The sequence below is a fragment of the Oreochromis niloticus genome, unplaced genomic scaffold, assembly GCF_001858045.2.
Source record: "Oreochromis niloticus isolate F11D_XX unplaced genomic scaffold, O_niloticus_UMD_NMBU tig00007388_pilon, whole genome shotgun sequence".
NCBI lineage: Eukaryota > Metazoa > Chordata > Actinopteri > Cichliformes > Cichlidae > Oreochromis > Oreochromis niloticus.
In genome coordinates this window covers 15,001-27,278 of record NW_020328534.1, presented here as the reverse complement: position 1 = coordinate 27,278, position 12,278 = coordinate 15,001, and the positions used below count along the sequence as shown (strand labels likewise).

The 12,278-nt window shown below is 38.4% G+C and overlaps 1 long non-coding RNA gene across 1 annotated transcript in view; it reads left to right on the top strand.

The window, feature by feature from the left end:
- The first annotated feature begins 3,916 nt into the window (after positions 1–3,916).
- LOC100705474 (uncharacterized) overlaps positions 3,917–12,278 on the top strand; it is an 18,072-nt gene continuing 9,710 nt past the window's right edge. Inside the window, exons 1-9 of the long non-coding RNA XR_002059066.2 lie at positions 3,917–4,679; positions 4,834–4,982; positions 5,127–5,258; positions 6,579–6,666; positions 7,026–7,245; positions 7,516–8,004; positions 10,772–11,500; positions 11,657–11,805; positions 11,950–12,081. This is a non-coding gene — a long non-coding RNA (uncharacterized LOC100705474). The remainder of the gene's footprint in view (positions 4,680–4,833; positions 4,983–5,126; positions 5,259–6,578; positions 6,667–7,025; positions 7,246–7,515; positions 8,005–10,771; positions 11,501–11,656; positions 11,806–11,949; positions 12,082–12,278) is intronic.

Below are 12,278 nucleotides of genomic sequence, written 5' to 3'. Positions count from 1 at the left end.
GCTGTAGACCATTGTCAATCAATCTTGTGCCATGTCTCCTGTCCAGTAGAGAATGTGTTCAGCTTGTCAAATTTACATAAATCTTCGATCTCTAGCAGTGTGTGAAGTGCTGTACTGTACGTTTGTAAGTTTTCTCCCAAACAAACAACATTGTCGACGAAACATTTTGCGCCGTCAGAGGCACCTGCAGATGCGTTTCATTCTATAACACTGGACTTATTTGTCTACGAAGGTTTTAAGTTTGAGAGTGTTTAAACAAGAAATAAAAGTGAAAATGTTCGTGCCTGTCTGAGAAAAGTGTATAAAGTGTGTAGTGAAGGGTTTTACAGCCTTAAAACATCTATAACGGTAAAAAATAAAGTTGGTTACTTCCCGGATTTCATGTATCGCGGTTATTTTTAGAATCTAACTACGGCGATAAATGAGGGACCACTGTAGTGCAATTAAGATGGTCAAAATAAAATCCTTTAGGAGGACATCGAGCGAAATAAAGTGAGATTACTGTATTATGACATTTGGACCCTTTTGTCCAAATGTCATGCAAAAAATTAAATTCAGGGTATACAAGACAACCAGACCATGATGTAGTTTCAATATCTGTTGGTCTCTGTCAATTATGTGTTTAAAATACATTACCGTTCAAAGTTTTAGAATACCCCAATTTTTCTGTTATTTATTGCAATTTATGTTGTTCAAATTTAATGAATAGCTTGAAATGGTACAAAGGTAACTGTTGAACTGCCAGAAAAAAAAAAAAAAAAAAAAATATATATATATATAATTTGATAATAATAATAATAATAATAATAAAATAAATAACGTCCATTTCAGAATTATACAAAAAGGCCTTTTTCAGGGAACACAAAATGGGTTAACAAGTTAAAGCTGTTCTAGAGCAGTGGAGGTTGATCAAGCCTTGAAAGCTACAGGTGTTCCAACTTTTCTGAATTACAACTACCCTGTCTGTCACTGTTGGAACACACTGTGATACCACACCCTCGTGAGCATCACCTGAACAGTTTCGTGCTGCAGAAAGTACTGAGTTTCTAAAAAATTGGTGAGAAAAAGGCAATTAACAATGGAAGTGGGACAGACCATCATAACACTTCAAAGTGCAGGTCTTTCCTACAGAGAAGTTGCAAAGAAAGTCAAGATGTCAGTGAGTACAGTTTCCTTTACCATCAAAAGGCACTCAGAAACTGGAGCAAACTGACAGAAAGAGGTCTAGCAGACCCAAAGCCACAACTGAATCAGAAGACAGGTTTCTGAGAGTTAACAGCTGATAGGCTCATACTAGACATGTGTTCAAACACTTACTACGACCACTATTAAGCTGTAAGTCTCAGTTGCAAATGTGAAGAGAAGACTTCGAGCTGCACGTTTGACAGGACGAGTTGCAGCAAGAAAGCCATTGTCTTATTCTGAAATCTTAGTAAAGAGGCTTGCCTGGGCCACCACCATTGGACTACTGAAGACTGGAAGAAAGTATAATGGATTGATGAAAATTGATTTGAAATTGGGTTCATCATGCAGGAATTTTTACCAAAACGGCTACCACAACATTCTGCAGCACCATGCAGTACCCTCTGGTATGCGCCTAGTTGGTCAGGGGTTCATCCTACAGCAAGATAATGACCCAAAACATAGGTCCAAGCTATGCCAAAACTACCTCAGGAAAAAAGAAACAAGATGGTAAGCTCGGAAACATGGAGTGGCCAGCACAGCCTCCAGACTTAAACCCCATCAAGCTGGTTTGCAATGAACTGGCCTGAAGAGTGAAGCAAAGCAACCTACAAGTTCCACACATTTATGGGAACTTGTGCAACAAATATGGGAAGAACATTCTAAGAATATTTGATTTGTACTGTAGAAAGAATGCAATAGGTGTGTTCAGCTGCTATATCTCCCAAACGTGGCTACTTTGATGAGTCAAAAGTTTAGAAAACATTTGGGTCTAATAATTATTCCTTTTTTGACTCCGATTGTTTATTTGTACCATCCTTTTATTTCAGAGTGCAATGAGACATAAACTGCATAATTTTCATTAAAAACTGGAAAACTGGGGTTTTCTAAACTGGTAGTTTTTAAGAGACCCGTAGTGTATAGTATCTCATCAAATCAAATGCTCAGAAGTTTGTATAGCTAAATTTATTTATTTTAACAACAGCTGACCTCTGACCTTAATGCTGATGGCACTGGGATTCAAATTCGTCCAACATTTTTAATAGATACACTTATGGATGTATTTGAAAATCCTAGGTGACTTCCCTCTTGAATTATTGCATTTACAAGATTTTTAGAAAATCTGACATTTGACTATCACCTCAAGGTCAAAGTCATTGGGATTCAAACATTCACATTTTAATAGCTGCACCTAGGTATCAATTTCAAACTCCTACATTGCCTCAATCTTAAGTTACTCCATTCACAAACTTGGTGTCCACGCTGCCTGTCCAGCAGGGTGTCGAAAATACCTCAATATTTTTTTTTTTTAAAACAGCCTGGGGGTATAAATGCCTTATGAAGTTATTGAAAGGAACAACTCTGTAACTAAGTGTTTTAAAAGTCTTTCATTGATTAATCTAAAGAGACAAAGGAATCCCTGCAGTCCCCATGTGCTGCTCATAGGGGTCTGATTATTGGGATTCAATACCGTTGCCCTGAACTTGAATAAGCTGCAATATTTCTAGGCGAATCCTGTTGAGTACTTTGAGTATATGATAAATAGAAACATAACATTTAAAAAATAAGTGTAACAACAAACAAAAAGGTCTCAGATGGTATGTTCACAACCAATCAGATGTGTTGTACTTTGTTTTACAAACTTCTTTGATGGTTCTGGTTTTAAAAAGACATCCAGATGATTTGTATCAATTATTTGCACATTAAAGTCTATTAAGGACTGCAACTGGAAGATGTGAAATAAGCTGCGAAAAACTTGAGAAAAGAAAAAAAGAATACATTTTAAAAAAGGAAGTTAAGAAGTCACTTGAGTAAACAGAGGTCTGTTTCCAGGCAGTGTCCAATCAGAATCGTGTCAGCATTTATGAAGCTCAACAAGGTCTCCTGGATCAACATTTACTCTTAGAGAACCATGGTGACCCTTCACATCCTCCTCACTAACACCTGAAAATCTGGCCAAGTAAGGTGTCACACGGGCTCTAAGCAGAGCTGCATCATATGCATTATTAAGCAAAACCTAACCATCTTTAAACTACTGGCTAAACCTTGCACTTGATGTTGACTAAATTTTCATTATACAGAACATTTTCAGACTGCTGCCACACTTCTGTAATGACAGAGCGTGTTGGTATAGTTTATGTAGTGCACAGAGAAAGATGAGGAGTATATTATCACATTACCTGGTGTTATAGTCAATGACTTCATTTTCAGGTTTAACAAAGGTGTCGTATACAACTTCCAGACTCGAGTTGACCGTCACTCTGGATAACCCAAACCATGAATGGTGTAACACTGCAAAGGCAAACATATGTTTTCATTGCAAACTGATTAAAAACAAAAATCAAACTTCAGAAATCTTTTTCCACACCAACAAGTTCTGACATAAAGCCCATGGGCACAAGAGTTAAAGGTAGAGTATATAATGAGGTGAGCTGAAGTGTCATACAGCAGTCCTACACACATCAACAATCCTGCTGTGTTGTGCATGTGTCACAAGATATACTTAATATTATACTTAATTAATAATGCCTCCTGGAACCAGAGGCAGACAGAGAAAGACCTGGGTCATCCGCAGCCACCCTAGGGTACTGGCACAGGTTAGAAATCAGTCTTGTTTCTTCAGTACAGTCAACTTTACTATCACTACCTTTTAACCCATTGTGATAGCACACACAGATATGAGTCAGAGTTCAGATTTATTGAGTTAATAATTATCTTTCCTGATATACTTTCACCAAAGAATCAGACCACAGGTAGTTTACCTGCTGACATTCAGACACCATGGAGCTGCGTCTCTCTGCCTGCATCCTGCTGGTACTTTGTGCGACATGGAGTGCAGATGGAGGAAATATTTTGGTGTGGTACACCGATGGCAGCCACTGGATAAACATGAAGCCTGTTCTGGAGACGCTGGTTGACAGGGACACCAGGTGACTGTACTGATTCCGAGCTCGTCAATGTACATGAACACCAATGAACCTGCCCGCTTTCACTATGAGCCCTTCAACGCCTCTTTCTCATTGGAGACTATAGAGAAGTTTCTAGAAGAGTTCCTCCAATTCTCCATATACGAGATTGATTATATGAACTACTGGGAGATCTACATCAGATTCATTAACATTGCAAAGACAAACCTTCAGTACAATATTCAGTATTTGGACGGTGTGGTGAAATCAGAAGTCATCATGAAGAAGTTGAAAGAGGGAAATTATGACCTTCTCTTGGCTGACCCAATCAACCCTGGCAGTGACTTAGTAGCAGATATTTTGGGGATCCCACTCGTCTTCTCCTTGCGCTTCTCTATAGCTAATAACTGGGAGAGGCATTGTGGTCAGATGCCTGCTCCACCATCCTTTGTTCCCGGTGCTATGAGCAAACTCACAGATAAGATGGACTTCTCAGAGAGAGTGTGGAACTTTCTCTTCTACGCTCTTCAAGACATCGTGATTGATCACACTTTTGGAACGTATTAGACAGATATTACTCTGATGTCAAAGGTGAGAAAATAGGCATGAAGCACTGATTTAAAACTTTTTTAAAATTTGCTAATAATGTAAACACAGTATTTAAAATTTTCTGATAAAGAAAATATGATGCCTTACATAAACTATTGGTGATACATTAATGTCCATTACTCATGCATTGCAACAGGAACTCCCACCAGTGCCTGTGAGTTGATGAGTAAAGCAGACATCTGGTTAATTCGAACCTACTGGGATTTTGAATTCCCTCGTCCTTTCCTCCCCAACTTCAAATATGTTGGTGGGATCCACTGCAGACCTGCTAAACTTTTACCAGAGGTAAGGACACTCAACTATTACCATCTGATTAATCATTACATCACAGAATATTCCTGCCAGGAGCAGTGAAGCCATCAAAATGTTGAACAAAAATGCAAAAACAGCGGGTTGGCTGGCAGTGGGATGATATTCGACTTGTTACAGGATCTGGAGGAATTTGTGCAGAGTTCTGGAGATGATGGCATTGTGATCTTCACTTTAGGATCCATGATCAACAACATCACCAAGGAGAAGGCAAACATGATAGCCTCAGGCCTCGCTCAGATCCCACAAAAGGTCAGAGGATAATCTTTGTTTCAGCTGTAATCAATTTGAGCAAAGCATTGAGTAGTTTTTCATATTTCAGATAACCAGTTTCAGAGTTCTCTACTTCTGAAAACCAGAACTACCAAACTACAATTTTTTAAAACGACATTGCAGACTGTGGACATTTCAGCATGCCAGTGCTCAGTTTCCATGTTACTTCTACAATATTTATGTTCATTTTTCTAATACAGAGTATCAAAATTATCAAACTTTGTCAACAGCTGATGATTTCTAATGAGAAGTTAACCTGACCCTTCAATATACAGTTAGGTCTATAAATATTTGGACAGAGACATCTTTTTTCTAATTTTGGTTTTGTACATTACCACAATGAATTTGAAATACAATAACTCAGATGCCATTGTAGTGCAGACTTTCAGCTGTATTTCAGTGGGTTGACCAAATACATTGCATGAAAATGTGAGGAACTAAAGCATTTTTAAAAAAAACACACACAATCCCTTCATTTCAGGGGCTCAAAAATAATTGGACAAATTACAATGAATAAAATTAAAATAAAATGTTCATTTCTAATGAAAACCCTTTGCTGACAATGACAGCCTGAAGTCTTGAACTCAAGGAGATCACAAGACAGTGGGTTACCTCCTTTTTAATGCATTGCCAGGCCTTTACTGCAGCGACTAGTGGATTCTCCCACATTTAAACTCATCTAACCTCATCTAATATCTCTGTTTTTACTCTGACACACACACACACACACACACACACACACAGTCAGCAGATGTTCTTCAAATATTCATTTTTTTTCATTTGTAATTCTTGGGTTTAGGCATTTAAAAAAATAATTCCACTCTTCTACCAATTTAAGGAATATAAGCTGTCAACACTCATCCAGATTAGTTCTGATTCAAGTTTTTCTTTTTGACACTTCACATATGTACTTCCAAGTCATTTAAAGAATATCAGATTTCAATATTCATTCAGATGTTTTCTGACTCTAAATTTTCTTTTGTCATTACTCAGCTTTTCTAATGTGTATTTTAAACATGTTTAGCTACTTTCATTTTGAAACTTCTTCTGTGTCATCTTTCAACAGTTTTGCACTTTATTTTCAGGTGAAAAATTCTCTTCTTCAGCTCATTCAACATTTTTAACTGAACATTCAACAATCATGACATTCCAGCTCAAAACATTCAACTATCAGCATTCACACTGCATTTTCTTCAGGAAATAGAAGTAATAATATTTTGTGATATATTACTTAAAGTTGGGCTGTAAGTATACTACCACAGAAAAAAACATGTAAGCTAAGACGTGTTATTTTTATAGGTGCTGTGGAGGTACAAAGGAGAAAAACCAGAAGCCTTGAGTGCCAACATTAGAATATATGACTGGATCCCTCAGAATGACCTCCTGGGTACGTAAACCTGCTACCAACCACAGAAGTTCTTAAAAGTGCAATAACATAAATTAAACGTGCATTCAACATTAAATGCAGGTTGTGAGCATTCTGTTTATTAACACAAGGAAATGTGATAAATTATTTACTTTTCCAACAGATGTGATCTTGATTACATATTGCACCCTGTGTAAATCTACTCTGGTTAGTTCTTTTTCTCGAAGAGGTTGCACTAAAGATTAGTTAAATGCATGTAAATTATAAAATCTGCAAATCAATCTCAGCTCAAAGCAGTTATTCTGGTAATTAAAATCCTCCTGTTGTCCACATGTAGAAAACTAACTTTCAATGTTACACGGTTATTTGGCATATGTTAGGTCACCCTAAAACTAGAGCTTTCATCACTCACGGAGGCACAAACGGGATTTATGAAGCCATCTACCACGGTGTTCCCATGGTGGGCATACCCATGTTTGGTGACCAGCCAGACAACATGATCCATATGAAGGAAAAAGGAACTGCAGTTATTCTCAATTTGAACTTCATCACAGCTGAGGACCTTAGAGATGCAGTCAACACAGTCATCAATGACAAATCGTGAGTTCTCTGAACTATGTGCACTTTAAATTAGGCACTGAAAACAGGCTTTAAAGAAAAAAATGGAGCAGGCTCAGAGTATGAAACATGAATACTCTACCTTAAACCATTTTTCTTGGAGCCAGCTAACACAAGAAAGCCCTGCTGAGCTGAACTTTAATGACCTATGTAAACAATTTCTAGAGTTTTATGGTCTCAAGGTTTTTTTTATTAATACAGGATAATATTCATTTTTACAGTTTTTTTTCTCATTTGTATACACATTCACAGGTACAAAGAAAATGCTATGCGGCTGTCCAGCATCCACCACGACAGACCATGAGTGCTCTGGAAGAGGCAGTATTCTGGATCGAGTTCACACTGAGAAACAAAGGGGCCAAGCACTTGAGGGTCCAGGCCCATGAGCTCACCTGGTACCAGTATCACAGCCTGGATGTCCTGGGCTTCTTCCTCACCGTAGATCTACTCATCATATTCATCTTCATCAAGACCTGCAGTTTCTGCCTGCACAGGTGCTGTGTCAGGAAAGGAAAGGCAAAAGGAAGGCTGAATAACATCTGGAACAGGTGCTGTGAGTGTTGGGCCGGGGCAATATTTGTTACCAGCATGAGACTTTCTTTCATGTATGTTGAGTTTCCCATCATCATATTCTTTATGTATCACCACTATTTCTCTTGTAGGGAGAATGCAACGGGAGTGTTATATCTGCCAAAGGTGGCTAGTTTGATGAGACCAAAGTTTAGAATACATTTGGGTCTATAAATGTATTCCATGATTTCTTTTTTGACTTATTTGTACTATGCTTTCATTTCAGAGTGCAATGAGACATTAAACTGCATAATTTTCAGTAAAAAAATTGAAAAATTGTGGTGTTGTAAAACCAGTGGTGTTTTAGAACACCCGGTAGTGTATAGTATCTCATCTAATCGAACAGCTCAGAAGTTTGTAAAGGTGACATTTTTTGACAACACCTAACCTCTGACCTCAACGTTAAGGGCACTGGGATTCAAATTCGTCCAACATTTTTAATAGATACACCTATGCGTGTATTTGAAAATCCTAGGTGACTTCCCTCTTGAAACATTCACATTTTTAATAGTTGCACCTAGATTATCAATTTCAAACTCCTGCGCTGCCTCAATCTCGAGTAACACCATTCACAAACTTGGTGTCCAGCAGGGTGTTGAAAATACTCCAATATTTATTTATTTTTAAACAGCTGTGGGGGTGGGGGGTAATAATGCCTTATGAAGTTACTGAAAGGAACAACTCTGTAATTAAGTGTTTTAAAAATCTTTCATTGATTAATCTAAAGAGACAAAGGGAATCCCTGCAGTCCCCATGTGCTGTTCATAGGGGTCTGATTATTGGGATTCAATACCTGTTGCTGTGAATTTCTATAGGCTGCAATATTTCTCGGTGGATCCTATTGAATATATCATATCCTTTGAATATATCATAAATAGAAAACAACATTTTAAAGAACAGGGCAACAACAACAAAAAACCCCATCTGAAATGGCATGTTCACAACCTGGCATAGCAACATCTTCAGGTGTGACATACTTTGTTCTTCTATGGTTCTGGTTTTAAAAAAAAAAGATATCCAGATGGTTTTATGTGAATCATTTGCACATTTAACACCTGAAAATCTGGACAAGTAAGGTGTTGTCACACAGGCTCTAAGCAGAGCTGCACTGGTCTCGTTAGCTTCATCCCATCATCCTCATCATGTGTGTTTCCACACCAACAAGTTCTGAAATAAAGCACATGTGTACAAGAGTTAAAGTAATAGGGATGGATCGATCTGATATTACGTATCCGTCCGATACTGACCTAAATTACTGGATCGGATATCGGGTCCACTAACTATCACAAAAGCACCTCACAAAACTTGCGACATGGCGTAACTCAGCTCATAACCTTAGCACGTCGGAGCAGTATGCGTCACGTGATAGAGCGGCTGTGGTGTGCGAGACCTGTCGGCGGTCTGGTTGAGCATTTGGATCCTCTACCAAACCAGCATTTCATCTCCGAGAAAGTTATCCCAGCGAGAAGTAAAGCAAGTGTGTAAGTTCATCTCTGAATGTTTGTAACGCATTCCCACGTTAAGCTTAACAACTGATATATGGAGCGACTGCCTCTTCTCTCTCCCTCTTCTGTTGCTACTTCAATCGTGAAACTGATTAATGATCAGCTGATTGGCTTTTCTGTCGCGAGTCCTTCTCTCTTGTTTGTTTTTGGCCCACTTTGCACCAGAAAGAGGAAACCAGCGGCTATACAACAGCAGCACGTTTAACCTTGATATGCTGTCGTTAGAATTTATCTATTATTACTTTTTTACACCAGGATCCTTTTCTACGTAGCTGACAGCTGGTAACTGTGCAGGGGCGGGTCTAGCAAAGTTTAGCCAGAGGGCAGGGCATTAACAGGGAAAAGGGGGGTACAAAGAAATACGTTTCTTTCTTATTCTCATTTAAAATGTCTAGCTTTTAATAAATAATTATCTGAATCTTACACCCAAAGTTTTAATCTTTCGTAAAATGTATAGAAGTCCATTACTGTATATAGTAACTATTAAGTCTAATATATACCCTAGTAAGCTACTAGGTACTACTTTTCCTTTGGGAAGGTACCATCTGTGCAGTCTGCAATTCTGCTGAAGACAGATGTTGAATCTATTTAATTATTGTAGAGAAATAATAGATTTTGTGCATTTCTTTTTAAACACGTGCATTAAATTAAAGTTGATTACGTCGATTAAGCATCACGAGGTGGAGGGTGGGGGGTGGTTCCCTATTTTTTTTTTTTTTTTTTTTTTGCTGGGAGTTGGCAACCCTATTAGTTAGGTTTTTTTAATATTTCTGCTAAGTACTCTTCAAAATACCAGAATAGGGAGGATGGAGTAGGTTCAAGTTTATTAGATTGATCAGTATTGCTGAACTATGAAATATTTTGGGTGCAGTGTATTTTTTGCATACAGAAATAACAGAATACCTTAAGTGCTTTGTTTTTTTTAAACTTGAGTATGAACTTATACAAAATGCAGCAAGATATTTAAAAAAAAACTGTTTTATTGATTAAAAAATACACTATCGGATTCATATCGGTATCGGCAGATATCCAAATTTATGATATCGGTATCGGACATAAAAAAAGTGGTATCGTGCCATCTCTAGTATATAATGAGGTGAGCTGAAGTGCCATACAGCAGTGCTACACACAACAATCCTGTTATGTTGTGGATGTGTCACAAAATATACTTAATTAATAATGCCCCCCTGGAACCTTAGGCAGACAGACAAATACCCAGGAGACCTGGGTCATCTGCATCCACCCTAGGGTACTGGTACAGGTTAGAAATCAGTCTTGTTCCTTCAGTACAGTGAACTTTGCGATCACTACCTTTTAACCCATTGTGATAGCACAGACAGATATGAGTCAGAGTTCAGATTTACTGAGTTAATAATTATCTTTCCTAAAATACTTTCACCAGAGGATCAGATCACACCTGGTTTTCCTGCTAACATTCAGACACCATGGAGCTGCGTCTCTCTGCCTGCATCCTGCTGGTACTTTGTGCGACATGGAGTGCAGATGGAGGAAATATTTTGGTGTGGTACACCGATGGCAGCCACTGGATAAACATGAAGCCTGTTCTGGAGACGCTGGTTGACAGGGGGCACCAGGTGACTGTACTGATTCCGAGCTCGTCAATGTACATGAACACCAATGAACCTGCCCGCTTTCGCTATGAGCCCTTTAATGCCTCTTTCTCGTTGGAGGCTTTAGAAGAGTTTCTAGAAGAGTTCCTCCAATTCGCCTTATACGAGTTTGATTATATGAACTACTGGAGATCTTCACCAGAATCATTAAATATGTGAACACACACCTTCAGATTTCTATCCAGTATTTGGACGGTGTGGTGAAATCAGAAGTCATCATGAAGAAGTTGAAAGAGGGAAATTACGACCTTCTCTTGGCTGACCCAGTCAAAGCTGGCAGTGACTTAGTAGCAGATATTTTAGGGATCCCACTCATCTTGTCCTTTCGCTGTTTCTTAGTTAATAACTGGGAGAGGCATTGTGGTCAGATGCCTGCTCCACCATCCTTTGTTCCCGGTGCTATGAGCAAACTCACAGATAAGATGGACTTCTCAGAGAGAGTGTGGAACTTTCTCTTCTACACTTTCCACGATATCGTGACTGATCACACTTTTTGGAACGTATTAGACAGATATTACTCTGATGTCAAAGGTGAGCAAAGAGGCATGAAGCACTGATTTATAAAACTATTTAAAATTTGCTAATAATACAAGCACAGTGTTTTGAAATTTTGTGATTAAGAAAATATGATGCCTTGCATAAACTATTAGTGATATGTTGATGTCCATTACTCATGCATTGCAACAGGAACTCCCACCAGTGCCTGTGAGTTGATGAGTAAAGCAGACATCTGGTTAATTCGAACTTACTGGGATTTTGAATTCCCTCGTCCTTTCCTCCCCAACTTCAAATATGTTGGTGGGATCCACTGCAGACCTGCTAAACCTTTACCAGAGGTAAGGACACTCAACTATTACCATCTGATTAATCATTACATCACAGAATATTCCTGCCAGGAGCAGTGAAGCCATCAAAATGTTGAACAAAAATGCAAAAACAGCTGGTTGGCTGGCAGTGGGATAATATTCGACTTGTTGCAGGATCTGGAGGAATTTGTGCAGAGTTCTGGAGATGATGGCATTGTGATCTTCACTTTAGGATCCATGATCAAAAACATCACCAAGGAGAAGGCAAACATGATAGCCTCAGGCCTCGCTCAGATCCCACAAAAGGTCAGAGGATAATCTTTGTTTCAGCTGTAATCAATTTGTGCAAAGCATTGAGTAGTTTTTCATATTTCAGATAACCAGTTTCAGAGTTCTCTACTTCTGAAAACCAGAACTACCAAAACTACAATTTTTTAAAATGACATTGCAGACTGTGGACATTTCACCGTGCAAGTGCTCAGTTTCCATTTTATTTCCACAAT